The 27,544-nt window shown below is 41.5% G+C and overlaps 1 protein-coding gene across 15 annotated transcripts in view; it reads right to left on the reverse strand.

Annotated features, from left to right (window-relative positions):
- Positions 1 to 27,544, reverse strand: part of LOC144509131 (activating transcription factor 7-interacting protein 1-like) — a 187,920-nt gene that overhangs the window by 98,385 nt on the left and 61,991 nt on the right. Inside the window, exon 1 of one of the 15 annotated variants that reach the window (XM_078237520.1) lies at positions 12,394 to 12,484. The exons of the other annotated variants lie outside the window; for them this stretch is intronic. The gene's annotated coding sequence lies outside the window, so the exon portion shown is untranslated. Of the gene's footprint in view, positions 1 to 12,393; positions 12,485 to 27,544 lie in introns of those variants that run through there. 15 annotated transcript variants of the gene reach the window in all.

Raw genomic sequence — 27,544 nt, forward strand, 5'->3', positions numbered from 1 at the left:
TGAGCTGCCTTCATGAGCTGCTGCAGTTCATGTGATGTAGGTACACCCACAGTGCTTTTAAGATGAAAGTTCTGGTATTTTGATGCAGCAACAGTGAAGGAATGGCAATGTAGTTCCGAGTCAGGATGGTGTATGGCTTGGAGGGGAACTTGCAGGTAGTGTTCCCATGCATTTGCTGTCCTTGTCCTTCTAGGTGATAGAGCTTGTGGGTTTGAAAGGTGGTGTCAAAGGAACCTTGGTGAATTCTGCAGTACATCATCTAGATGTTGCCACAATGTCGTTGATGGAGTGGATGTTGAAGGTGGTGGATGGGGTGCCAAGTAGGCTGTTGTGTCCTGGATGGTGTTGAACGTATTTCCCAAGTGTTGTTGGAGCTGCATTCTTCCAGGCAAGTTGGAAGTATTCGATTTGTGCCTTGTCGTTGTTGGACATGTTTTGGGGAGTCAGAAGGTGAGATACTCTCCACTGAATTCCGAGCCTCTCACCTGCTCTTATATTTATATGGCTGGTCTACTTCCGTTTCTGATCAATGGCAACCCCCAGGATGCTGATAGTGACCATTCAGCAATGGTAATGCCACTGAATGTCTAAGGGGAGATGTTGGAGTCTGTTTTGTTGGATATGGTCAAAGCCTGGCACTTGTATAAAGAAAATCTTACTTGCCACTTATCAGCCTCCAAGCCTGAATGTTGCCCAGGTCTTGCTGCATATGGGCATGGACTGCTTCAGTATCCGAGTCGTCACAAATGATGAACATCCCCACTGACCTTGCAATGAAGGGAATGTCGTTGGTGAAGCAGCTGGATGTGGTTGGGCCTCGGACAGGGAGGGCCCCAATTAGAGTAAAAGAGCAGAGAAAAAGACTCCAATTAGAGAAAGCATTAGGCTTGGGAGAGGCCCGAGTAATCGAACAGGTTTCAGGAGAAGTCCCGAATATCCAAGTAGGGAGCCGAAGGTTGGTGTGACTCTGTACTACAGGCCTGTGGTGCAAAGGTATCCATTTGAACAGCAGTGTTCTGCTCAGCATGGCCAAAGAGCTGAGATTATGGTCGAGCTGGTGCTTGAGTGAGTACTTGGGAATGCAGGAGAATGGAGTCTCGGGAAGACTACACTGGAACCCTACGAGGTGGGCTGTCATTGAAGCCATCGGGTTGGAGTGATGTTCAGACAGAATTCCAAGGAGAGATCTTCAGTGATGGAATCTCTCATGAAAGAGGGATGGTGTTTCAGTGAGATTGCTTGACAACGGTATTACTGATGTCTGGGTGAGTTGTTGAGAAATCAGTGGAATCTGTTTGGTTGAATTTGGCACTTATTGTGCAGTTTTAAAAACATTTACAGTATGTGGACATCGCTGGCTGGCTATTTCCCATCACCAATTGCCTGATGGAAGGTGCTGGTGAGCTGCCTTTTTGAATTGCTGCAGTCCCTCGGGTACAGATACACCCATAGTGCCATTAGGGAGAGAGCTGTAGGATTTTGACCCAGTGACAGCGAAGGAATGGTGATATGTTTCCAATTCAGGCTGGTGGTGTTTCCAGGTACCCACGTCCTTGTCCTTCTCGATGGTAGTGGTTGTGTTTTTGGAAGGTGCTGTCTAAGCAGCCTTGGTGAGTGTGGTGCGTTCAACCACAATTTGCTTGTTAATTCATATGTAGCTCATACTCTAAACATTCAGGGTTAATACAAGATAGATATCGTAAACTTTAAAGTCAGAGAGATAAAACACTTTATTTGTGTTTATTAAAAGCCCATGGAATCTTGTATATTTATTCCATTAGCAAGCGTCTGGAGTATCAAAGTTTGTTTGCTTTAAACAAAAAACTTTATTGTTCCCTAACTGGATCATAACAGTAGTCTTAGATCCACTCCTCTCTCCCTCAAGCTGAATGCGATATTTAATCATATTATGATCACTACTATCTAGAAGGCACCTTCACTATGAGGTCATTAATTAATCTTGTCTTGTTGTAATTTACCAGATTCAGAACAACCTGCTCTCTGGTTGGTGCTAAAACGTGTTTCTCTAAGATAATCCCCAAAAAAACTATAATCTCATTATCCAGGCTACCTTTGCCATCTGATGTGTCCAATCTATATGTAGATTAAAATCATCCATGATTATCACTGTACCTTCCTGTATACTCCATTCTACAGTGTGGTTACAGTTAGGGGGCCTTCAAATTACTTTTTTCCCTTTACTATTTTTCATCTCTACCCAACGGATTCTACATCTTGATCTCCAGAACTAAGCTCCTCTTTCTATTCTACCGTGTCATCCTTAATTAACAGAGCTACCCCATCACCTTTTCCTGTCCTTTCTAAATGTCATATACCCCTGAATGTTCAGGTCCCAGTCTCTGTCATCCTTCAGCCAATTCTCTGTAATGGCTATCAGATCATACATATTTATTTCTATTTGTGCTGTCGACTAACCTGTTTTATTACGAATGCTATGTACATTCAGATACAGAACCTTGTAGCTTGGTCTTGCTTTTTTGTAACCTCTAGCCTTATCTGCTGGTGCACTTACATTTGTACACTCTGCCCCTTCCTGCCATGCTCTGATCATCATTTCCCTTATTCCTACCTTGCTCTTTTGCCTTATCGTCTCTATGTATCACATCTTCTCAAACTTGACCCCTTGCTGTCGCCATTTAGTTTAAACCTCTTCTACTGCCCTCCTTATATGCTGCTGGAACACGCATCCTAGCACAGTTCAGGTGGAGATTATCTCAATGATACAGTTCCCACTTTCCCCAGTATTGGTGCTAGTGCCCCATGAATCAAAACCATTTTCTCCCACACCAATCTTTGAGCCACACATTTAGCTTTTAATCTGATTATCCTATGCCAATTTGCTCATGATTAAGGTAGTAATCCAGAGATCAGAACCTTAAAGGTTCTGCTTTATAAATTTAGCCTCCAGCTGCCCATTTTCCCTTGGAAACATACTTTCCTAGTTCTACTTATGTCGTTGGTACCTACATAGACCACCGGATCCTTCCCATCCCACTATAAGTTCCTCTCCAGCCCAGAGTAGATATCTCGATCCTGGCACCAAGCAGACAACACAGCCATCTGGACTCTCACTCTTGACCGTGTCTTGACCAAATATACTGTCCGCAACCAGTATCACATGGTTGTTAACTTCATCTGTTTGAATGGCTTCATGTATCAAGGCATTATGGTAGCCCTTCTAGGTGGTGGTTACTGCCTCTGGGTCATCTTTCCCCCACTTGGCTGTATTAAATTTGTCAATATTAGACAATAAAATTAATTTTTCCTTGGCTCTGTGTCAATATCAAAGACTGAAAATCTGCAAACCAAAACTTAAACTCAACCTTGATAAAGGTGTCAAGTATCCATTTAACCTGCCCATGAACAATCCTTTTGTAATGTTTCTTAGACCCTGAATTGGTGCAGAAATTTAAATGTAGCTAAACAAGTAGATTGTGAGCAGACTCTTTGATCAGGCTTCAGGGCCTTTACCTGTTATTAAATTATGTTATATTATTGCGTATTTGACACATTTTTGAAAAATCATTAGTTAAATGTTACCCTCTGCAGCTTTCAACATTATTGGTGTCTGCAATGCCTACAGCATTATGATGGGACTTTCCCAACCCAATGCACAAATAAAAAGACAATATTTTTGCCAGTCACAAAATTTGTGATATTCATAAATATTAAACATTTTGCATTTTAAAGATCAAATTTACTGTCACTTCAGTTCTAAACGCTAGGCACTAGGAGATATGTAACACTTTTGTCATAGTCTCAGCTTACACGCTTGGCTTGAGTTTTGGAGTATCACTGCAAAGCTGTCATTTATTATCAATCCCTAGTTGCCAAGATGGTGAGTCGGTTTTGGGAACTGCTGCTAGTGGCTATAACCAGAGTGCATACTCCAGCTTTACAATCCGCTGAGATCTCTGCGTTTTTCCAATTCTGACAATCGTCCATCTTGAATTTCCATCGCCCTGGCAGTCAATGCCTTCAACTGTTTAAGCCCTTAGCTCCGGATTTCCCTCCCTAAACCTCTGCCTTTGTCTCTCCTGTAAGACACTTTCCAGACCATGAAGCTTTTTGTCGCCTCTCCCAATGTCTCTTTATGGTTTTGTGTCAGCTTTTTTTTTTTCTCTGTTAACGCTCTTCCGCAACTCCTTGACACATTACGCACACTGTATAAATGCAATGGGTTGAGAGGTTTGACAGAGGTAGTCAAGAGTCAGCCACACTGTGGCAGCATTGAGTCATATATAGGCCAGACTGGTCAGGTCACCTCCTCTAAAGCAGCAGCTTTATTGTTACTCTTACTGATAGCATCTTTTGCATTTCCACTTTTCTTGTTAAACTGAATCACTGTCACCTTGAATTTCTGCTGCGTAAGGCAAGTGACAATAAATTTTAAATATTTTAATTTGATAAATTATTTTAAAGTTAAACTTGAAAAATATGCTTTTCCATCTTTCTAGTGTGTTTGTTTTTGTTAATTGCCTCTTGCCACCCAGAGTATATTGATTTAAAAGAAATCCTACTTCATTAGGACTGCAAATCAAAGCAAGCAAGCATTGAAAACCCAAGCATGATCTAGGTCCAGAAGTCTATATCTTTATTATGCTAAGCAAGCTACCAAGAATACAAATTGTGCCTAAAGGTGTTCCTTTTCCTTTCAAGATTTAAGACATCTCCCAAGCACAGGTTTAGTAAGTTAAATTGAATAAATTAATATCAGTAATAAGAATGTAATAAGCTTACAATCGCTCCAGGCAACTTTTTGGGTTAGGAGCTTCATTTGAATAGAAGATACAAGTTAAAAAGGAAATAAGCCTTGTAAAATAGAACATCTTGTTGAGAGACTTAATAGAATTACTTTTAAAAAAACACTTGGGGCAAAGGAGTTTCTCCACTGGTTTGGCTAGCAAGTGTTTTTACCATTGTGGAGCTAAGCCATATAGACCAGAGGTTGTTATTCATTATCCTCTACTTTAGCTGATCTCAATCATGATAGCAGTAGCTGTGCCACAATTGACTTCGGCAACCTTACATAAACAGGGTAGGAAAACAGAGCGCGGGAAGTTTAATCGTCTACCTGAAGAGACATTGGTTTATTCTTAATTCTGTGCTGAGAAAGCACTAAATGACACACACCATACTCCTTTTAGCATGGTACTGAAGTGCCAGCCTAGACTTTGCGTTCAAGTTCTGGACTAGGACCTGAAACCACAACCTTAGAGGTAGGAGCCAAGCTGATCAAGTTCCAAGAAAATGGTGTCAGAGCACAGACCGACCCAAAGTAATGAACACCTAGGAGGCTCCACCTGTACGGTGATCATGTAGACAACCATCATTATTGCTACATGGGAATGCACATTCTTCTGCTGAGGAAATTCATAACAAAACATCGTTTATGCCGCATGTCCATAGTGATGCAGATTTCTTGAGTCCGTACTCAAAGCTTTAGGTTAGTTGGACAGTTTTTCAGTGCTTGTCCTGATACTTCAGCCAAGATAATTCTCTTTTTAGGGTAGGAGGCGCCACATCACGCAGCTTGGGCGAATAAAGATCATTGCCTGAAATATTAATTCTGTTGTCGCTCCGCAGAAGATGCCTGGTGGAGTGTTTTTGGGGGGTTTTCACCACAACTCTGCATTCTTGAATTAGCATGGGGAAATGGAGACAGTGCCCGTATTGCCATCCAAGTTTAGAACCACATTGGGAGCTGTATAGCATGCATCATTAGATGAGCTCAATCAGTTTTCAAATGGAATTTGAAAAAAATGTGTATTTAGTGTATTTCGCTCGTTACAACGAAGACAAATTCAGCAATTTGCAGAACCAATTTGCAAGATACCACCTTTCATTTGACAACTCAATTCTTCCATTAATCTGTAAAGTGTTGAGCCTGATTATCCGGGCTTGGTATTCAAGGAGAGAGAAAACAAAATTAGCCATGGTGCAGAAAGTTTCTCTATAGACATTTGTAGGCAGTAGAGAAAAACACAGCTGGAGTGTGAGTGAGTGATCAGCACGTGGCGGGAAGCTGGCTTTTTCCACGAAGTTTGATCTTTTTGTGTGTGTTCTGCAGCCTTTTATCACCTTGTCAAGAGTTGGAAAAAATTCAATTGATCCAGGAGGTAAGGAATTCCAGTGAGGCCATTGGATCAACAATTGGTGAAAAAAGTCCACAAAATGATTTGGTTAACTGTCCTTGGGTTCAACTGTTAAAGTCAGTACTGCACATCGGAACTACTGCAGCATAATCACAAGTTATGGATGAGGAAGGCCATTTGGCCCATTTGAATCCACCCACCCAGAATGATCTGGAACCTTTCCCACTGCAAAGTCCAAACGGTTCCCTGATGTTTTTGTTCCAGATTCCACCATCTGGAGCATTTTGCCTTTATCCTAGATATTTGGTTCTACTACACTTTCTGGAAGCCTGTTCCACACACTGAATACATATTTGTAATAGTGTGACACGCTTTGGATATTGTGAAGAAGCTTAGACTTTTTTTTTTACAAACAACGGGTATTTATTGATAACAAGAAACTATACACAAGTGGTTGCAGCCCATGGCTGCCTGGAGAATGATCCAGCCCTTTACATGGCTGCCAGATGTATTCTAACCGAGAGAGGACTTTACCCTCTGGGATGGTCACTTGCTCTCCGTTGCTCTTGGCTCTTCAAGCCTGCTAACACACTCCTGTTGTTTTGTCTTACAAGAGACAGACACCACAAGCAAGACAATACTGATGTGAAATTAAGTACTCCCTATAATATCAGTCATAAATTTATCAATAATTCAAATATTTTCCGATGTTCATATTTTAATATGACATAGTATTGTGGATGACCTTTTCCATTCTCTTATTTCTATACCTCACCCAGGTCAGAAAGCCTCTAGTCGAGCTTCATAACTCAGGTGAAACACTAGGGATCAGCCTCATAGCTCCTATCTGCACTCCCTCCATTACATCATCATCTTCATACCTTGGTAGCTATTAGTGCAGGCAGTTGTGGTCTCATTAGGCCATGATATAATGTGACCATAACTTCCTCCAATTGTATTCCAGTGTTTTAGCGCTTGCAGTTCTGCGCGAGTTAGACAATGCTTAGCCTCCAAAGGCACAGGTTTCTTTAGTTTCATCTGGGTTATTTCAACAGCTTATGAGCAAGTGTATTGCTTATTTTCCTCCTCATCTGACTGCACTTGTACGCCATTTAATTTCACATGCGACTGTTTTGTGTACACACTGGATCCAGAAGCAAATCAGAAATTACAACTGCCCTTCGTAGAATGATACCGATTGCAAATTTGAGGACTTGGCACTGAGTTTTGGAACCTAAGTATTTTATGTAAGTTAGGAACAAGTGATCCCAACTCAGATGTGCAGTCCCCAACTTGGAACTCCCCACCCAGATCAAATTCCTCCAACTAAGTATTTGTTACTTATCCATCAGCCAGTTTCTTACTTAATCGAAGGGTTCATCTGGAATTTAACAGCCTTTTATGCGGAACTTGGTCAGACCCCTTTTGATGGGGTAGGTACACGGTCATACACTTTCCAGAGCTCACTTATGACATTACTAGAATGAAATTGAGGCGTCTGACCAGACCCCCTTAAGAATTGATTGGTGTTCACCCCAACACCTTCAAATTAAGAGCAAGAACTTAAAATAGCACAGAGCAGAACAGCAACACATAACTGAAACACAGATTAATAATTGCACTAGGAATAGGAGGAAAAGCATGCACCTTTATAGCAGAGGCAGGGAGGGTGGGTTTCTGCGACTAGTGCACTTCAAGGCAGGATACAGAAGGGTTGCTTCTGGCAATGTTAGCCTCCCGAACGTAACTGCCATTTTGTTGCAGAATTTTAACACGAAAAAATGTTGCACTATATTCTACGCAGTTAAATGAAACAGTTGAGCTTTACAACGGATGTTTTACAGAAATGGTTGAGTAGTCAAGTTATTGCATAAACGAGAAAGGAAAGAAAATTACAATACAGGGTTGTGTGTGAAATATACTCGTCTCAAGGGCAGATGAAGCTACTCATTGCATAAATGTGCCAATGCTTAGTGCCGGTCAATATCTTTGTGCTTTCACGCACATTTTTGTTTCACCTATAAAATGCCAGTCTGAGACTGCATGATGATCTAAGCAATGGAAAAACAAAGCAAACTATTCCACATTCCACTCCAAATTCTAACACTAAAATATCAACTGTACTACGGCGCAAACCATTCACAATTCATGTTTTGCAATAAAGAATCTCAAGAAAAACATGGAGCAATGAAACAAAATTAATGCGGGTTCCTTTTTTTGATGAAAACATACCAGGATTCACAACCCTAGGTTACGATCAAAATATCCGACAGGAGAGGAAGTAGATGGTGTGTGAAAGAACCACTCAGAATATCTAACTGCAAATTAGCAGACGTTCTTCTGCACACCAACAGGGAGCAGCAACGAGGCTGTGAATTGGAGACCATTGATACTCCAGTATGTGCTTCTAGAATTTTCCGTGAAAGAATTTGATTCTGTATATTAGATACAGCAGCTACAGTGATATAGATTTAACTGCATTATAACTTTTCTTCCACCTATAATTACCCAGCAAAAACAGGCTACTATAATTTCATCACTGATTATCCAACCTCTTCTGATACCTATGTTATACAGTACAAACATACAATGGATCCTTTGTCACGCTGTTGTTTTTCCACTATCCATTGTGTGTTTTTCAGGAATTTAGAGCGTCAGACAGCCAGCCACTGTAGAGGGAACATGAGAACACTGACCACCGGAAAGAGGTGGGGCCTACATAAACAAAAAGGAATGACTTGTGCTTTGCTAAGCCTGTTTCCCCAAATGTTTACTCGGGGAGCACTTTCTGCCTCATTAACCCTCGGCATCAAAACGCAACAATCCAGATATCTGGCCATGTTAATTTAATTGGATAGACATCATAAGCATACGGAATGCATTTTGAAGTTACAAAGGATATTCATCCTGGCTGATAAAATACCTTATTCCATTAGGCATGTAATTTAATAATGCAAAGTTATTTATCTAACACAGAGAAGTGGCAAATAAAAATAAGATAAAAGATTGTTTGTGCCAGAAGTTCCTTCTTAAACCATAGTAATAGAGCACAGCACTTTTACTGGATTGCCCTGGCAAGTTTATTTTCCAGTTGTCGCTAGTTGCTCAAGACCCGTTCATCAGTAAGTGTGTGGCAGTTGTGACGGTACAAACCCAAAACAACAAAGCAGGAAAATTTCTCAAAACCATTTGGAAGAACCTATAGTTTTTAATTTGGCTTCCAAAACAATTTCTTTGTGGCGACCGGCTTTTTGTACACTGCACTGACTTACTAAATTGAGGTGAATTCCCAACAGCGATGGTTAAGCATCTATTTTGAGGCAGGTAAAAGTTAATTTACGACAAATGGGATGGCAACATTTACCAAGAAAGCAAACGTTAATAAGTAATTCTCAAAAATAAATATATTACTGCATGACAAATTGTGACTCCCCAACTTTAAACCTCACCTGAATTTATAATCATACTATTAAGATTTATCAAATGTTACCATTCTTTCTCCCCTCAATTCCTTGCTGTCATGTCACAGCTTCAGTTTGATAATCCAAGTACTCCATTCCTGTCCCCTGAAGTGCCTCACTAGTCACTTAATTTGACCCAATGTCAGGCTGAATGAAATCTTTTCTTCTATCCCTACAATGTACTTTGTACTCTTGAAAATGTCTTCCTCCTGCCAGCTAACTCTCCCACTATTTTCTCATGAGAAAAGTGCATATATTAAAATGCCACCTAACCAGTTTATTTTTTTTAAAAAGCGCATATCCCTCGCCACCAGTTGTGTACAATAGCAAGAACGATTCACAATCCCAACCTTTGGAGCTGGAAGTATCGTCTTACAGCCGATGGGTTGCTAATATGCCACTAATGCAAGGAATTTTGAATAGCTACACAAGATAAATACACAAGTGTGCAGAACTGGCCAAAAGATCTGAAGGATCTTTTCTGCCCCTGCCCTTTGCATGTAACACATGGGATCTCAAATTGATATATAGGGAGAAACAAAAAAAAAAATCATCTGTGATGGGGTTTAACTGCAGAATGGGAAGTGGAGTTTGGCCAGTGCAACTATAATTGTACGCCAAGTTCTATTTTGAAAAAGGTCATTTCCCCTTAATGTGCAGCAAACCCCGTAGCCATATAATCTCCTCTGGCTGCTCACTCCTCATAATGACACCAGAGGGCACTCTCGCTCACCAGCCAAATACCAGTTTTCACCAGAGTATCTCTGAGCACGAGTGCGTCACTGTCACTGGAATTTTTTTAAATAGCATCGTCGGTGTATTAACGCGATAATTATTCTTTTTTTTTTCCAACATGCACATACAGGGCATTTGAACCGTTCAACAGGACAAACAAACTGTACCCTTAGACAGAGGCTGGGCCAAACACACAACACATCCAGTTTTGAAAAAGGAACCCAACTTGATTCTGACCAGCAAGGGCTGTCATGGTTTACTTAGTAAGAAGTCTAGCAACACCAGGTTAAAGTCCAACAGGTTTATTTGCTAGCAAAAGCCACTAGCTTTCGGAACTAGCTAGTGGCTTTTGCTAGCAAACAAACCTGTTGGACTTTAACCTGGCGTTGCTAGACTTCTTACTGTGTTTACCCCAGTCCAACGCCGGCATCTCCACATCATGGTTTACTTAACCATAAGAAAGTGTTCTCACATTCTAAATTTGTTTCATGCTATTTACTTCCATTAAGAGGACCTTTGCACTTTTAAGCCTCTGCAGTAATGCACTTGCAATCATCTCTCATTGGTGGTTAAACCCATATATTGTGAAATGGCAACTAAGGTTTTGCACATTTTGTTATTTGGTAAATAGTGGGTCTTTTTGGTAATGTGCAGTGAAATGCTGCAGAACATGCGACAAATCTTCCAAGCTGCGCTCGCCGTCATAAGGGATCTTCACAGTAACTTCATTGCAGTGTTAATGTAAGCCTACTTGTGACGCTAATAAATAAACTTAAAACGGATTTGGCGACTGCCACCCACGGTTTCTAAACGTCTGTAATTCACCAACATTTATGACAGTCTGCCTCATGACGTGTTTTAATCGAGTGGATAACAGACAAGTTGTATTTGCATTCAATTAGTGACTTAGGCAATCAGGATATGAACTCCTTTTTGTCCTTGGCTGGAACAACGGGCATGTGGCAAGGATTATTTCCATAACACTAATTCCGTCATAACCAAATTCTGCTACTGTTAAGAATAGTGAAATGTAACTTGTATATGTTCCGTAATCTCGGCCTTGTAATCTGAAGAGATAAAAGGGAAACGCTAAACAATGATCATCCATCTGCCCCTCCAGCAGCAAACATGGGAAGGCCTGCCATCATCGGTGGATAAGATCTACCTTGTGGGCTATTCACGGCAATCTATTTTGCTGCAGTCAACAATTCCTGCAATATATCGTGTTACATGAAGGCCAAATAATGCAAAGCACTTAAAAGAAATCTGCATTTTCATAATCTGCAATACATTCAATTGAATTTTAATAGGGAAAAAAATCCACATGCCACCATGCTGACATTCAAGTCATCTTACTTAAAGCAAGTCCAGGCACGGTTTTCTTGCCTTGGTGTTAGATTACGAAAGATCCGCCAGTGAGAGTTCTTCATTAAAAAGCTGATTAAATTCTCAAACAAAAAAGGAAAGATAATGCAAGCAACATCTTAAAAATCACTGCAGTTTCAAAAAGCTAGTTCACACAAAGCTGTTTGACTGCGAGTCGGTAAGCTCACTTAAAGCAAAGCAAAAATCAAAATAAAGACACCCGCTTGCTGAGATGGGGGAAACTGTAAACAAACCCAGCGGACACTGGGGTTACAGGTAACCATGCTACTAATCTGCCACTTCCCACACCCGCACCCCCCACTACTTTAACATTAATGAAAAACATTGCCAAAATTTGATCCCAATTAAATTGGTTTCATCTATCCCATGATGCATCACGCATATCTTCCACTTTTGCAATCCTTGCTGTATATGATAAAATTACTTTGAAATGGGGGGAGGGGTCAACAGAGAACTATCTTCAGTTTGAAATAACAAAATTGTCGTATTTGCTCATTATTTCACTGGCCCGATGCAACCAGACCCACAGAGCTTTAACCCTGATGTGTGGAAAACGCTGTTATGTCAAAAAATTTCCCCCAATTGTGTACACATTCTGTCGATGAATGCAGTTTGCGGAATATACGCGCCATAAAACAAACTTAAAATAAATTTCTGAATTGTGGATGAACAAATGCAAAAATATTTGGACATACCCATGAGGGAGCCCCCTGCAGCCATTTTGTAACTCAGTCAGTCTCAGCAACGGCAGCAAAAAAAAAGAGACCTCACCTTCTTTGAAGTCACAGCACTGGGTGGGGGGAGGGAATGAATACCTGCTGTCTGATAGGTCTGCATAATCAAGCCTGCAACAGCCAATAAAGGAACTGCTCAGAGCTGAGCAATCAGCAGTGAGCCCTGCGAAGTTTGCCTGGCAACAAGACAGAGGGGTAAAAGGAGGTTGATTATGTGGTAAATGAAAGGAGGGTGTGAAAAAGAGAAATATTGCTAGAAACTGGAGATAATCAGAGCTGGTTATAAAAATTGATTGCTTTAAAAATATAAACGATCGTAAAAAAAAATACCCTTTCCCAACCCTGGTTTACTCGAACACACTGTCTTACTGCAGTAGGAAAAGCTTCGCTAATCGATTAACATGATTAGAAGAAGCTGCACATCTTTGCACAGGGATAGCACGCTGCATTATAGGCTATCACTCTGGATGCAACAGCTCTCTCAGCACCTCAGAATTTCCCCACGGAAACAGCTTTAAACATGCCAAGAGGCTGCACCATATTTGCCGAAACAGCAGCTCACGCTACACCTGTGCCTCACAATTCCCTCGTGACATTAGTTGAGTGACCTGCCATTCAAAATAATGACCTCAAATACCCACACAGCCTGGTTTCCCTCGCAGGCTCCTCCTCTCATCCACAACAAATACAAACAAGTTACATGGGTATACTTGGAGCATGGGCGCGGTAGCAGGAAGAGAAAGATGAAAATATCTAGGAGAGAATCACTTACATGATCCACTTTCATACATCTGACAATACTATAACCACCCATAACCCACAAGTTCACCTATAAAACACCATTAGTTAGAGCCACTAACATTTGAGATGTTCCCAACACGACAAACATTCATGGGGCTGTTCTCGGAAGCACTCAGCCACTTTATTTTTTTTTTTTACTTGCGATGCCTCAAGGTCACTCACTACGCAACTGGCAAAACTATTCTGTGAATAATCTTGCATACACAAAAAGGAAACTTACGAGTCCCTCTCTGAAACAGCCATTTCTAGTGAATTTAGTCAATTAAGTTGCCACACCATCTGTCGACATTGAACAATGTGCTGTAATAACTGGACTTCCTAACCCTCAAGACAACATATTGGAAACCCATGTAATTATCAGATAGTCATATGCATTACAACAACCGTTGCTAACTTTAATTTTCATTACTAGCCACAGTGAGTAACATTCCAGAATAAAAATGAATGGAAAGATAGTTACAAATGTGCATATGTGATATCTAATTATATTCATAATTGATTTAGTGTCCAGAACTGACAAACACCACCACCGGTGGACCTGAATCCATTACACGGTCCTATATAATTCTCCTTCATTCAGTTGGTTTAGGGTGCTACATCAGATCGAGCAGTCTGAATTTCAACAGCAACCCTTTCAGTAGTTGCAGTGTACAGTGCACGTATCAGCTGCTAGGCTATTAAATACCGGCTACAGCCCTGTTTCCTGTTTTTAGTGTACATAAGAGGAATGAGACAAACGGCCATTGTCAAGCATTTGTTTGCCCTGAAATTAACAAATGACATGAGGAAAAGCTTTAAATGGGCCTGGTGACGACATCCCTCACCAAATGCTCCAAATCTGTAATTTGAATTTGTTGAGATAAATCAGTAGTCAGCACAATAAGTATACCCAAAAACAATTCACTCATTGCATAAGTTTCCCTTATGCAATGAGGTGCAAGATTAGGAACTGCAATTTACAAGCTTCTTTTGGGCTATGATTTACCCTCATTGTTTTATGATTTACCCTATGATTTTATGATATATTCAACCATAAGTACAAGCAGCCCAATGCAACCAAGGCTCAAGTGTTTTTGAAAGGAATGCTTCCCTAATAAAATTACATTTACACTTGATCAGGTAAAGAGAACAAAAATAGAGAGCACCAGATATCCAAATTATTTTTTAGATTTTTCCTGAAACATTGGGATAATGTTAACCCACTTTACATTTTTTAAGGCAAGTCAATATGGTTATAACCACTGGTTATCTATTCATGCACAATAATTAGCTTCTCCAAAAGCTTTAATTATTGCCTCAAGCAGCAAGTCACTGCAACAGGTACCACAAAGATGCAGATTCCTATCAGGATTACGTTAGAACTGGAAATACACAGTAATTTGACAGGAGTTTAAAATTATGAAGGGATGGTGTAGGATAGTTGGAGAGGAGATTTAGGACCGAAAGTAGGAGAAACATTTAAAAAAACAAGGGAGAGTGGAATTTGAGATTAAAGTAGAGACAGTGTCAACATTTTAAGAATGGGTTGGATAGGTGATTGAAGGAAAGGAGAATGAAAGGGTTGTAGGATCAGGGCATGCACGCAGGACTAGGATGAACAGCAGGTGTGTCAAGGTAGCAGATTCTTTATTATTTTGGTAGGTCCAAGATGGTCGGGGAAATTCTGCAACTGCGTCACCCCTGGCCTTCCTCTGGGAATGGTGGAAGTTGCAATTTTGATGCAGATGGTCCTCGCATTCGGAACCAAATTTCAATGCTTACCTCCACATGGGGTGGTTGGCTGTTTCCGCAAGAAAGGGTTTTCATTGCTATTTAATTCTATGCAATCATTAGTGAACAAAAAAAAATCCTGCAAACAAACTGCTAGTTTTGCTGCTACCAATTCAAATGCAATCAACATGAACTGCCAGTTCTGTGGGTGTCTATGCAGATATCTCCCAGATTCTTCAGTCATGAAGACCTACAGGAGACAGTCACTTATAGCTTGGCATACTTGGAATAACAAGGAATCTGCCACCTGGACACAGATATGCTCTTTGTCATAATTCCATGTTCATGTACATCTTTCATTCCCCTTTCCTTCAATTACCTAACTAACCTATTCTCAAAATCTTGACATCGTCTGCTTCAATCTCAAATTTCAGTCTCAACAGTTTTTTAAAAATGTTTCTCCTACTTTCAAGTCTAAATCCCTTGCATTTATATGTTCGACTTCACAACAACTTGGCACTCAAATTTCACGGGGCCCACCATTCTGGAATAAAGTAGTTGTTTATCCAAAGAGGGAGAATACTTGATAACAAAATGAGTTGTGGCTGGAAGAGAGAAGGTTCACAACTAAGGTCAAGAACTTAATTGAGCTAGATGAGCTGAAGGCATCTTTCTGCATTCCCTGGGTTACAGCAGATGCAAGTGGGTTTCTACATCTGGTTCACTCGGTATACGATAGGAGGTTCGCCATGGGGAATGAGGAGAAGGCGGCTCCTGTTCCATCTAATTGTGCCTTCAAGGATATGTATCAAGCAAGACGATCATTAATCTTCATCCCTCAGGGCAATGATGCCTTCTCTATCAAAGTCCTTGATCCAAACCTTGTCACTTCTGTTTAGGTTGGGCAGATTGCTAGCACAGTACATCCTATTGCAAGTGGAAACACGTCACGGTCTACAGGATTGTTCTTGGTCCTGAACTTTCTGATGGTCCCCAACTACCAACCTTGGGATGAATTTATTCAGCAGCATGAGAAGTTGAGGATCAAATTTTCTGCCATTTAGCAGCCCTGGTGAGGCTAATCCACATTGTAGTGGGGTGGATCTAGATGTTAAAAGTGCAATTGGAAAGTTGACATTTTTCCAAGAATGTTTTAATCATGCAGATGTTCCTTTCTGCCTCATTGTTAGATCGTGGAGAGCAGATGAGGTGCTGAAATCCATAATTCCTGAAAAAAGTGAGGTATGCATTAGAAAACTGCGGCCTGTTGTTGGACACCAGTTGGTCCAAGATGCCACGGATCTCAAAAGTTTCTCTCAATGACCTTGTGACTGACTGTGGTCATTGTGTAAATGATTTACTTCAATCCTTCGAGAGAAATAGTCAACAATGACAAAGGAAAACCTGCCGTTGTATATGAATAAGTTCATTCCCAAATGTTCCCTTGGTCTGGTAGGGAGCAGTGTGGGGATAAGGGACTCCCCTTCTAGATTGTGTGCACTGCACAAACCACAGAGCAGTTTAAAGTCATCTCTTCAATTGCTCTCAATACTTTTGCACACCACACTGCAGACTGGACTCATGCTCTGCATCTGTGATGCCCAAGTGGCACTGGTAGATTCATTGTAGAACCTCTGGCCAGAATGAGACAGGAATGACCAACCCCCACTCCTCATACAATAACAGATCCATCAAAAATAGTGAAGTATTTCTGCTTTTGGAAGTAAATTTTCATAATATTGCCACCTGGACAATGCATGCAAATAATGTCAGGCAGGCATGGAGGCAGGTCTGCTCCTGGTTTACCTGATGAAGCTTGCTGGTAGTTGTATTGTCAAGATCTGCTGTGTGCGCGCTGCACAAACCAACCAATCTGGAAGGGGAGTCCCTTATCCGCACACTGCTCCCTACCAGACCATGGGAACATGTGGGAATGAACCTATTCATATACAACGGCAGGTCTTCCCTTGTCATTGTTGACTATTTCTCGTGATGGATTGAAGTGAACTTGAGCTTGTCGACCAGATTGAGTGTGTTGCGGGATGGTTGACTGCGGCCCTGGACAGTGCCTCCCCAGTCTTTTGATGCTTTCCCTGAATGCACACAAATCCCGCATGCCAAGTGCATGAAATGCAAGCAGAATCTCAATGCCGGAGGCATCCCGATGAGTTCGTTTATCCTAAAAGTGAGACCAGTGGTTTGTGATCGGTCTTGTTGATTATCTTTAGCCCAACGATGTAGTCACAGAACTTCTCACAAGCCCATGATAGATCGAGGATGAGGAAAATGGGGAAATAGCACAGAAAAGGAGTTGAGGCCGACATAAATCAGCCATGATCCTATTCCATGCCAGGGCAGGCTTAAAAGGCCTGGTGGCCTCCTCCTGCTTCTATTTCTTGTGTTGTGATATTTCCTGGCATCTTATGGTGCAGGGGTTTATTGGCAGAGGCCAGTATTCACAAACATTCACTCCCTTCAGCCACAACACAAACACAATCTAACCAATCCAACCAACTGTGAAATAATCAAACTTTCTACTACATCACCCCTTGCTGACTTTACTTGCCTTTTGCTCATTTGGGTGCAGCTTTGATAGATGTTACACATCAACAGCTAACATTTGTTCTTGGCAGATGGCCAAAGCCTCCGTCTATGCAATATTCAAGAATTCCTCGTACCAGTTGAGGCTTTGATAAGGAGAGACCAAGCTGATACGGGGATCTCAGGCATTTTTGCTGCAAAACATGTTAAGTACTTACTCTAGCAATTTATATGTTGGTAAATTTTAGGAACACCTCAAATGGTGCTACATGTCTTAAGTACTCCAGAGGTGACAAATCTACAAAACTTTAATCTGATCTGCATCGCGTTGTTCTACAAGGTGTGGTGCTCTGTAAGGTCTGACGTATAATATTGTCGAGTGTCACCCTATCCTCCCAAGATCACATTCCAACATTTTAAAACATTCATGACAAGATCCGGCAGGACAGCTTGGAACAGAATGTGCATTTTTTGAAACTGGTGCTAGAGTTCAGTCAATATCAGGTCATTGGACAACATCTCTAAAAGTAGTACAAGTCTATCCGGTTGCTGTCTTCAACAGTCAATAATGCTTTGCCAAAAGTAAAATAATAGTTCTCAATCAAAATTGCCAATTCAAATCTTTAAACCTGGTGAATTGTGTTTTAAAAATACAAAAAGATAATCATTGATGTCATAATATAAATGAAAAAAATGTTAAAAGAATGGCACAAAATGCTGCATGCAAAATACAGTCAAAATTCAGGGGGGGATTAACATGAGGAACAATTTAAAGCCAGTGAATGGTAAATCTTAGATTTTGAGTATATTTGCCGATCCAGCTTTTGGGACACCGGATCGAAAAATTTTAATTCCAGAGTTTTACAGAATTCAAGTAAGGTTGATTGGCCATGCTAAATTGACCCCAGTGTCTGGGGGATTAGCAGGGTAAATATGAGGGGTTATGGGAATAGGGTCTGGGTGGGATTGTGGTCGGTGCAGACTCGATGGGCCAAATGGCCTCCTTCTGCACTGTAGGGATTCTACGATTCTAAGTCTAATGATGACCACAAAATATTGTCAACTGTCGTCAAAATACATTTGGTTCACTACTATCCTTGAGGGAAGGAAATCTGCCATCCTTATCTGGTCTGGCCTACATGCGACTCCAGATCCATAGCAATGTGTTGACTCTTAAATGCTCTCTGAAATGACCTAGCAAGCCACTCAGAATAAGGGCCATTAGGGATGGACAATAAATGCTGGTTCATCTAGCTACACCCACATCCTGTGAATGGATAAAAATGTTACCTGACCCTAACTGGACAATGGTAGGAGATACAATGAGCATTGATGTCAAATTTTGTTTGATAACCCTCCTGAGCAATGACTTGGGGTATTTTATTACATTCAAGATGCCAAATAAGGCACGGTGCTGCTGTTTTGATTCTTATGTTCAAGAGTGCTGACCAAGCTTTGGGAGGGGAAAGTTATCCAATTAAACACAGGATTAGGTGGGGAAAAGCATTTGCCTAATGCTTTTCACAGGTACCAGGCATCTCGAAGCACTACAAACCTATCAACTTTTATTTGAAGCGTGGTTGTCACCAGAAGGATGTAGGAAATGTGGAAACCAGTTTGCGCACAGCAAGCCCCACAATTAGCAAGTGTTAATAATCACTGTGCCCGCATTGCTGAAAATGGTCTCCCCTGCCTGGTCCCGTTATCTCAACTCTCAAATGACCAACATACTAGGGGGAGGACAAATAAAGTGGTTCAAACACACCTGTGTGTGCCATTGATAATGGCTAGAAGGAGCATGATACGAATTGCTCAGAAAGGTAACTGGTCCATTAAGGCAATTGGAACTCCAAGCCATAATGCAGCTTAATGTGGAGGCAGAGAAAACAGTAGAAAGAAAAAGGAAGCAAATTCTGCACGCTGCTTTGTGCAATGCTGCGCTTGTGTTGCAGAAACTCACTGCCTTAAGCAGACATCCTCTGCAAATTGAGACACATATCCGGCAATGAATGACCAGATAATTTTTTTAAAATGTTGACTCGGGGTAAATATTGGCAATGACATCAGGGACAATTTCCTGGATCATCAATATAGTGCAACAGTATCCTTTACATTCACCTAAGCAATTTGGGCCTCAATTTACTGAAAGACAGGGTAAGATGGTACTTCCAACAATGTAACACTGTCAGTACTTCACTGGCAAGTATCAGTTTTGATTTTTATACAAAGCCCTGGAGTTGGACATGAACCTGCTGTCGAAAAGAGCCATGGGAATTGTTGCAGTGCATCTTGTATATGACAGTAAGAAGTCTCACAACACCAGGTTAAAGTCCAACGGTTGGACTTTAACCTGGTGTTGTGAGACTACTTACTGTGCTTACCCCAGTCCAACGCCGGCATCTCCACATCTTGTATATTATACAGACTGCTGACACTGTGCTCCAATGGTGGGGGAGTGAGTGTACAGGGTGATGCATGAGGTGCCAATCAAGCAGTCTATTTTGCCCTGGATGGTGCTAAGCTTCTTGTGTTGCTGGAGCTGTATTCAACCAGGCAAGGAGAATATTCCATTGCACTCCTGACTTGTGCCTTGTAGATGTTAGACATGCTTTGGGAAGACAGGACGTGAATTACCAGCTTCTGAATTGCTCTTGTAGCCAGTTTTTAAACTTGACTGGCCGAGCCAGGTTTTTGGTCAATAACCCCAGATAGTGGTGATGACGGTATAGTGATGGCAATGGCATGGAATGTCTAGGGAAGATGGTTAGATTTTCCCACGTTGCAGGTGGCATTGTCCAGCACTTGTGGCACAAATGTTATTTGCTAATTACCAGCCCAAGTTTGAATGTTGCACCTGCTGCATGTGAGTGTGGACTGCTTCGGACCCGAGTTGCAAATGGTGCTGAACACTGCAAACGTGCCCACTTCTGACCTTAGGAGGGAAGGTCACTGGTAAAGGAGCTGAAGATGATAGTCTCTGGAACACGACACCGAGGAGCTCCTGAAGTGATATCCTGGGATTGAGATGATAGACCTCCAACAACTACAACCATCTTCCTTTGCACTAGGTATGACTCCAACCAGGGGAGATATTTCCCTGATTCCCATTGGATTTAAACTCCATCAAGGCTCCTTGATGTCACACTTGGCCAAATGCTGCCTTGATGTCAAGGGCAGTCAGTCATTCTCACCATGCCACAAAATCGGTTCTTTTTGTCCATGTTTGGACCAAGGCTGCAATGGAGGTGAGGAGTCGAGTGGCATTGGCAGAGCCTAATTAGCAGGTTATTGCTACTTGCAGTTTCATACTGCTTTGCTGATGAGGTTTTCAGTGGCTATCCAGTATCTTCTGCCATTTTTCGACATCATGTGGAGTGAGTCAAATTGTCTGAAGACTATCATCTGTCATGCTGGGGACCTCAGGAGAAGGCGACGTCAGATCATCCATGCAGCACTTCTAGTTGAAAATGTTTGCAAATGCTTATCTTTTGCACTGGCGTAGTGGGCCCAACAACCAATGATAATTGGCACATTTGTGTATGATCTCCCTCTAGTTTGCTGTTGGGATATGGCAGCACTGCAGAGCTTAGATCTGATCTGTTAGATTTGCTTAGCCCTTTTACATGCTGCTGCCACTGTCTAGCATGTGTGTAGTCTTATGTTGTGGCTTTGACATTATTAGGTATGCCTGATGCTGCTCCTGGCATAGTCTCCTGCACAATTCATTTAAATCAAGGTTATTCCCTGGCTTGATGGTAATTTAGGTCCTTTATCTATACGTCCAAAAAACCCACTTCACTTCGGTGGCCTCTAGCACAGGAATCCAAGAACAGGACTAGGCCATTCAGCCCCTCAAAGTCCTGACCCTAACCAGCACAACCCAAGCCAACATGAACCTCACTGACTCCACCTAACCTTTAGCATGGTAGGTCCCCGACCTGAGCAGCCATGGACCTCACCAACACCTGACCTTTACTGTGGGTAGTCCTTCACCTGAGTCATGATAAACCTTGCCAACCACACCCAGCCTTTAATGCAGCAAGGCCCTGACCCAAGTCAACTGCACCTCTAGTGTTGGAAGTCTAGTTGATTGTCCACAACCAAGCCTAGTCTTATATGTGGTTTCTGAAAACCAAAATAATCTGAAATGTGATTAGCTCTAGGGATTTCGGATACTTGACCTGTAGCGAAGTGAAGGATGTGCTGGGCCAGATCGTGGTCGAATGCAATTATGTTGCTGAATACAGTCCACAACGCCTCATGGTGTTCAGTTTGGAACTGCTGGATCTCTGCTGAATCTATCCTTTTAGTTCAGTGGTAGGGTCACACTGATTTTCATAATCTAATCATGGTTTCTTCTAGTTGAGAAGCCAATCAATTCTGCATTGTGCCTTGTACAAAGAAACTGTTCTCATGGTTCTGCTAGGTTATCACTTGAGAGTCGAGCCACTGTGGAATCTCTCCAAGCTCGCTCTGGAAAACCGCTGTTGCTTCAGGCCAAGATTTTATCCGCAAGAGAGAGAGTTAGGTAGTCTGAACAGTCAGAATTCTCTCTCCCTTATTTTTGTGAAGGGAGACAATCACTGCATTGTGAAGAACTGTCCCTTTCTCCCAGCAAGCTGAACACAGATCTGTTAGCATATCAAAGATTACATTGCCAGCCAATTTATGGACCTCAGCTGGAATTGCATCTATTCTGCTTTGTGCGATTTAAATTGCATTGCAGCAGTGTGCAAGAATTCAAAGCAATGCAGTAGGAAAGGCTGTATTTAGAAGACAGTTATTGAGTGGAAAGCAGAATAAATAACTCAAGAAAAGACTTGTTTGATTTGGAGTGATTTTTCTAAGAATAAGAGATTGGATCTTATGGAAAGAGAAGACCAATTTGCTAAATAGTTTTGAAATGCAGTTTGGTGGAGAATGGAAATGATGAGTTGAGCAGAAAGTCACAAGAGATGAGATGCTAAGAAGAGGGAAGGAAGAAGACATTAACTAAACTTTTAGGGAAAAGCAGAGACAGGGCAGAGAACATTTTAAGAGGGAACAGACAGGTAAGAGAATTTATGGAGGAAGATTACATTTCCCAGGATCTCGCCGTTGACCTTGACTAACAAGATGGAAACATGTGCTGTGGGTGCTGGTTGGAAGAGGACCTTAGTCTGTCAGGTGTTTAGTGAAAAGCCTATTTTCTGATGCGCTGACAATTGTCAAGACCCAGGTCATAAACTCCAAGATGTTTCATGAAGTTAGCCTAGACACCAAGTTTTACATTTGATTTGGCACGGGTGAGCATAAATTGTTTCACTTCAGGTATGATTCAAGTGACCCACTGGGAAGCTTTTATCAGACAAAGTTTATTTAAGAACACAGTTAAAATATAACAAAGAATTAGCATAACTTTTACTAATAATAAGACTCAAACATGACTGCATAATTTGTCATTACAAGTTAAACAATTTCCCACAGACACGCTTCTCCAGTCTTAACAGTCCAAAGATGTGCAGGTTAGGTTGATTGGCCATTCTAAAAATTGCCCTTAGTGTCCTAAGATGCGTAGGTTAGAGGGATTAGTGGGTAAATCTGTAGGGATATGGGGGTAGGGCCTGGGTGGGATTGTGGTCGGTGCAGACTCAATGGGCCGAATGGCCTCTTTCTGTACTGTAGGGTTTCTATGATTCTATGATAACACAAAAACAAGGATGCTCATGTGTTGCTGGGATTTTCAACTTTGTAACACCCACAGACAGAAATCCAAACCAGCAGTTTCCCGAGAGGGGTACATCTTCAAACCAGCCAAACTTCAGAGGGATAAACTTAATCTTTGGCAGCTTCTAAAACAGCCAGAGAAAACAAACGCCAACTCCGGGGGGGGGGGGGGGGGGATGAAACTAAAAACTGAAATGCTCTGAAAAATAGCTGTCCCTACTCGCATGACATGACCTATAAATCACCCCCAAATCAAGCTCTACTTAGCAATCCCAAGGGACCATTAAAAACAAAGAACACTGCATTAGTTCAGATTAAAATCAACATGATATCAACAAAACATCCTGCAGAGAAACACGATTAGAATAAGTTTCTTAAAGGCACAGTATCATCACAGTGATCTGGAGCTCAGTTTCTGAGTAAGCACACACACAATCACCATCTGCATGCTGAAGCTCCAAGACTGGAATGATTTTGGTTTTGGATTGAAGGCTGCATATATTGAATCATTTTTCCCATCTGTTCTGTGGGTAATTTATTGGACACGAGGTGCAGCATCGCAGTGACGAAAATGGCAAGAGTGTTGGTGCAATGATAGCCTGTGTGACCACACTTTTCACCGAGTTAGGATCTGTCGTGGTTTTTTTTTTGAGAGGATCACAGCTTGCATGGCGTGAAGCAGGCAGAGGAGGATGGCGACAAAATTTCAGAGGGCAGTCCAAAATACTCCGTAAATCCTCATGACAGAGTTATAAACTTTTGAGATTGAGAAAAACCATGGACAACAGGTGTTGTTGCTTTAACTTTTCTTGAATTTGCCACATATTGAAGATCTTGGCTGGAATTCTCTGACCTTGCCCAGAGCTGGGATTCTCTGGTACCACTGCAGTGAATGGAGATTTGGCTGAGCGCCAAATTCTCTGTTCTTGCTGGCAGCATTAGCAGGGCGTGCAAGACCGGAGAATTCTGGCCCATGTCTGTGGTGCTCTTGATGGATGAAAAATCTCTCACATTCTGGAAGGAGTTGTTCGCCAACTGGGAGGTGGTGGTTAAGGATGATTCTTTCAATGATTTTCTCTGTGGCAGACAGCAGGGAGATTCCTCTGTAGTTACCACAATGGTACTCATCTCCCCTTTCTGAATATATAGTCACAATCACAGCATCCGAGGTGCTCTTATATGTGCTGTTCTTCCCAGATGAGGGATATGAGGTTGAGCAGCCATGTCAGGACAATATCTCTGCCGTGTTTCAGAATTTCTGCAGCAATTGTCTGCTCCAGAGGCCTTGTTGCTTTCAACCTTGCTCCAGACCAGGATAGCACTGACACAGGCAAATGGGGTAGAAGAATGGAGTTGAGAACTTTCAAGTCAGACAGAATCTTGATTGACGAAATCTTCAAAATGTTCTCGGAGACTGCCTCCCTGTTCTTGATGAGCTCTCCTCCATGCTCGATTCTCAGAAAGGTGGGGCCTCGAGTATGTGGCTATAGATTGTCGGTGCTGAAGAATCAGTGCACATCATTGGTACACACGACTTGTTGGGACCCCTTGTGCTCTTTCTACCATCATTATAAAAAAAATTGTAGAGACAGCAGAGAGGGTGCAAGAAAAGATTTAAAGAAAGAATGTGGGTATACATATCAGGAAAGGATGAACAGGCTGGATTTCTTTTCTCTTGGAAGAAAAGGATGAGGGGTGACCCAACAGAGGGTCTTGAAAATTATGAAAGGTTTTGATTTGAATGGGTACTGTAGAAAAGTTATGCCGTTCAGCCCATTGTGTCTGTACCAGTCAAAGACAGAAAAATCTAACCACTCATTTTAATCCCATTTTCCAGCACCTGGTCTTGCAGGCTATAGCACTTCAGAAATACATTGAGCATTTCAGCCTCAACCGTTTGCCACTTTACTGCCCACTCAGCCAAACAATTAATACCATTCTGGAGACAACAGCTATCCTCTTCACTGTCAACTACACAGCCAATTTTTGTGTCATCTTCAAATTTCCCAATCATGCCAGCCACATTTAAGTCCAAACCATTACATATATACAACAAACAGTAAAGGCTCCAACACCGAACCATGTGGAATAATGCCAGTGGAACCTGCTTTCTATTCTCAAAAATATCCATTGACCACGCCACTTTATTTCTGCCGCTGAGCCAACTTTGGATCCAACTTTCCACTTCCTCCGGTATCCTAAGGATCTCATGTCTGCCACATGGGACCTTGTCAAATGCCTTACTAAAATTCCTGTAGACAAAATCCACTGTACTACCCTCATCAATCCTTCCTCTTGTCACTTCTACAAAAAAGTTGATCTAGTAAGACATGATCTTCCCTTAACAAAATTTGTCTTCACCCAATTCTAAGAATTTTTACTCCTGTTCTTTGACTTTTTCCAATGGTGCTAAATCTAATTGTATTATGGTGACTATCCCCAAAATGATCCCCTATGCTGCTTCAGTCACTTGCCCAGCATCATTTCCTGAGACTAAATCTAGAAATGTGTCCCCTCCAGTTGGGCTTATGTGCGGACTAGAAAAGTTCTCTTGAATGCAGTTCAACAATTTTGCATCCTTTCCACTGTTTGTATCCCAATTGATGTTAGGGTAGTTGAAGTTCCCAACTACTACTGCCCTATTCTTTTGCACTCAGAAATTTGCTTACATATTCGCTCTAACTCCCCATCATTGTTTGGGGGTGGGGGTGAAGATACGTTGCCTTTCAGAAAGGTGTTTTTACCATGTTTCTTGTAAGGGGCATGTTTAAAATTCAACTGTTTTACACAATGCCCATTTGTCTATACCAGGCAGCTAACATGCTGAGAATGCAGGCTAATAATTGATTTTAAGCTTGGGATGTGTTAGTTTTAATCTGAGTTGATGCATTTTTGTTTATTTTGGTTTTTCCCCTGGAGTTTCAGAGTAGGGTTTTGATTAGGTTGATTGACAGAGGCAAACCCATATGAATTTGGCAGAGCTAAGCTTACAGGGAAAAAACAGTTTTCTTTGATAGTCAAATTCTGCCTGGTCCTGAAAGTGCCAAGAGGTGTCTTTCATCTCTCTCTGGAGGTGCTGCTGTTTGGGGCTGTCAGATGACAGGTGTCTCTGTCTCTCCTCAGAGCGTTCAAAGACTCTAGGACTATTAACAAGCACAAGCATGCAAGCCTGAGTGTTTGCTAAAAAAAAGCTCAAGTCTGAGAGGAATATTGCTTGAATTGGAACTAATAGATAGGTTAGCTGTCATGTTTAAGTATTTCAATTGGTAAAAGTTAAGCTAATTAATTCTTTATGGTTAAACTATATTGTTAAATGAAGTTTGTTTTGATAAAAGCTTCCCAGTGTGTCAGTAGAATCACACCTAGAGTGAAACACCTTATCCTCACAATAATGTCAAAATACAAAAGCTGTTGGGATCTAGTTGGGCTTCATAACACACTTTGGGGTTTCTGCTCTGGTACCCTAACCGGGTTCAATAGTACACTCTTAGTAGTGTGGTTGTCTCTTTTGTCACTTGAGATCAACCCATTAGGCCTCATTTGATGTTTCATTTAGTATATTATCTCTCCTCATTGATGTAATTGATTATTTAACCAGCAACACTACATCCCCACCTTTTTGTTATCCCCCTCTATCCTGCTGAAAACGCCATAGTCAGGGATGTTGAGCTGTCATTTTTGCCCCTCTCCAAGCTAAGTTACCGTTATAGCAATTATATCATGGTGCCATGTGTCTGTGTCTTCAGCTCATAGGCTGTATATGTTTCCACTCTTGAGAAAGAGCATAACTAGAGGTCATCAATATAAAACAATCAAAAAATCCAGAAGGAAATTCAGAAGAAAATTCTTTACCCAAGGGTGGTGAGAATGTGGAACTCGCTACCACGGAGTGGTTGAAGCAAACAGATGCATTTAAGGGGCTGTTAGACAAGCATACAAGGGAGGCGGAAGAGAGGGTCATGATGTTAGATTTAGGATGAGGAAAGATGGGAGGGGGAGGAGGCTCAAGAGGATCATAAATTCAGACATGATCTTTTTGGAATGAATAGCCTGTTTGTGTCATATATCTCTTTTGTATTAAGAAAAACACAAGTGAGTCTTTAAATGCATTTCAGTATACAAATGAAGTTGTTATATCAGTTCACCCTGCATTTATGGTCGGAAGGAATAGAGTTCCATCAGCGATGTTTACATACCACCTAATCAAGAATTAAGCCGGAAATCATACAATATATATTTCTTTCTATGTGCCAAATTGCTGTTATTAATGACGTAATAGCTGAGAGAAGGACAAAGTCATAAACAAGATACTATGTAGCATAATTGAGTTAACTTTGTTTTCAAGTCTGTAGTT

This window comes from Mustelus asterias, chromosome 21 (genome assembly GCF_964213995.1).
Source record: "Mustelus asterias chromosome 21, sMusAst1.hap1.1, whole genome shotgun sequence".
NCBI classification, from domain to species: Eukaryota; Metazoa; Chordata; class Chondrichthyes; order Carcharhiniformes; family Triakidae; genus Mustelus; species Mustelus asterias.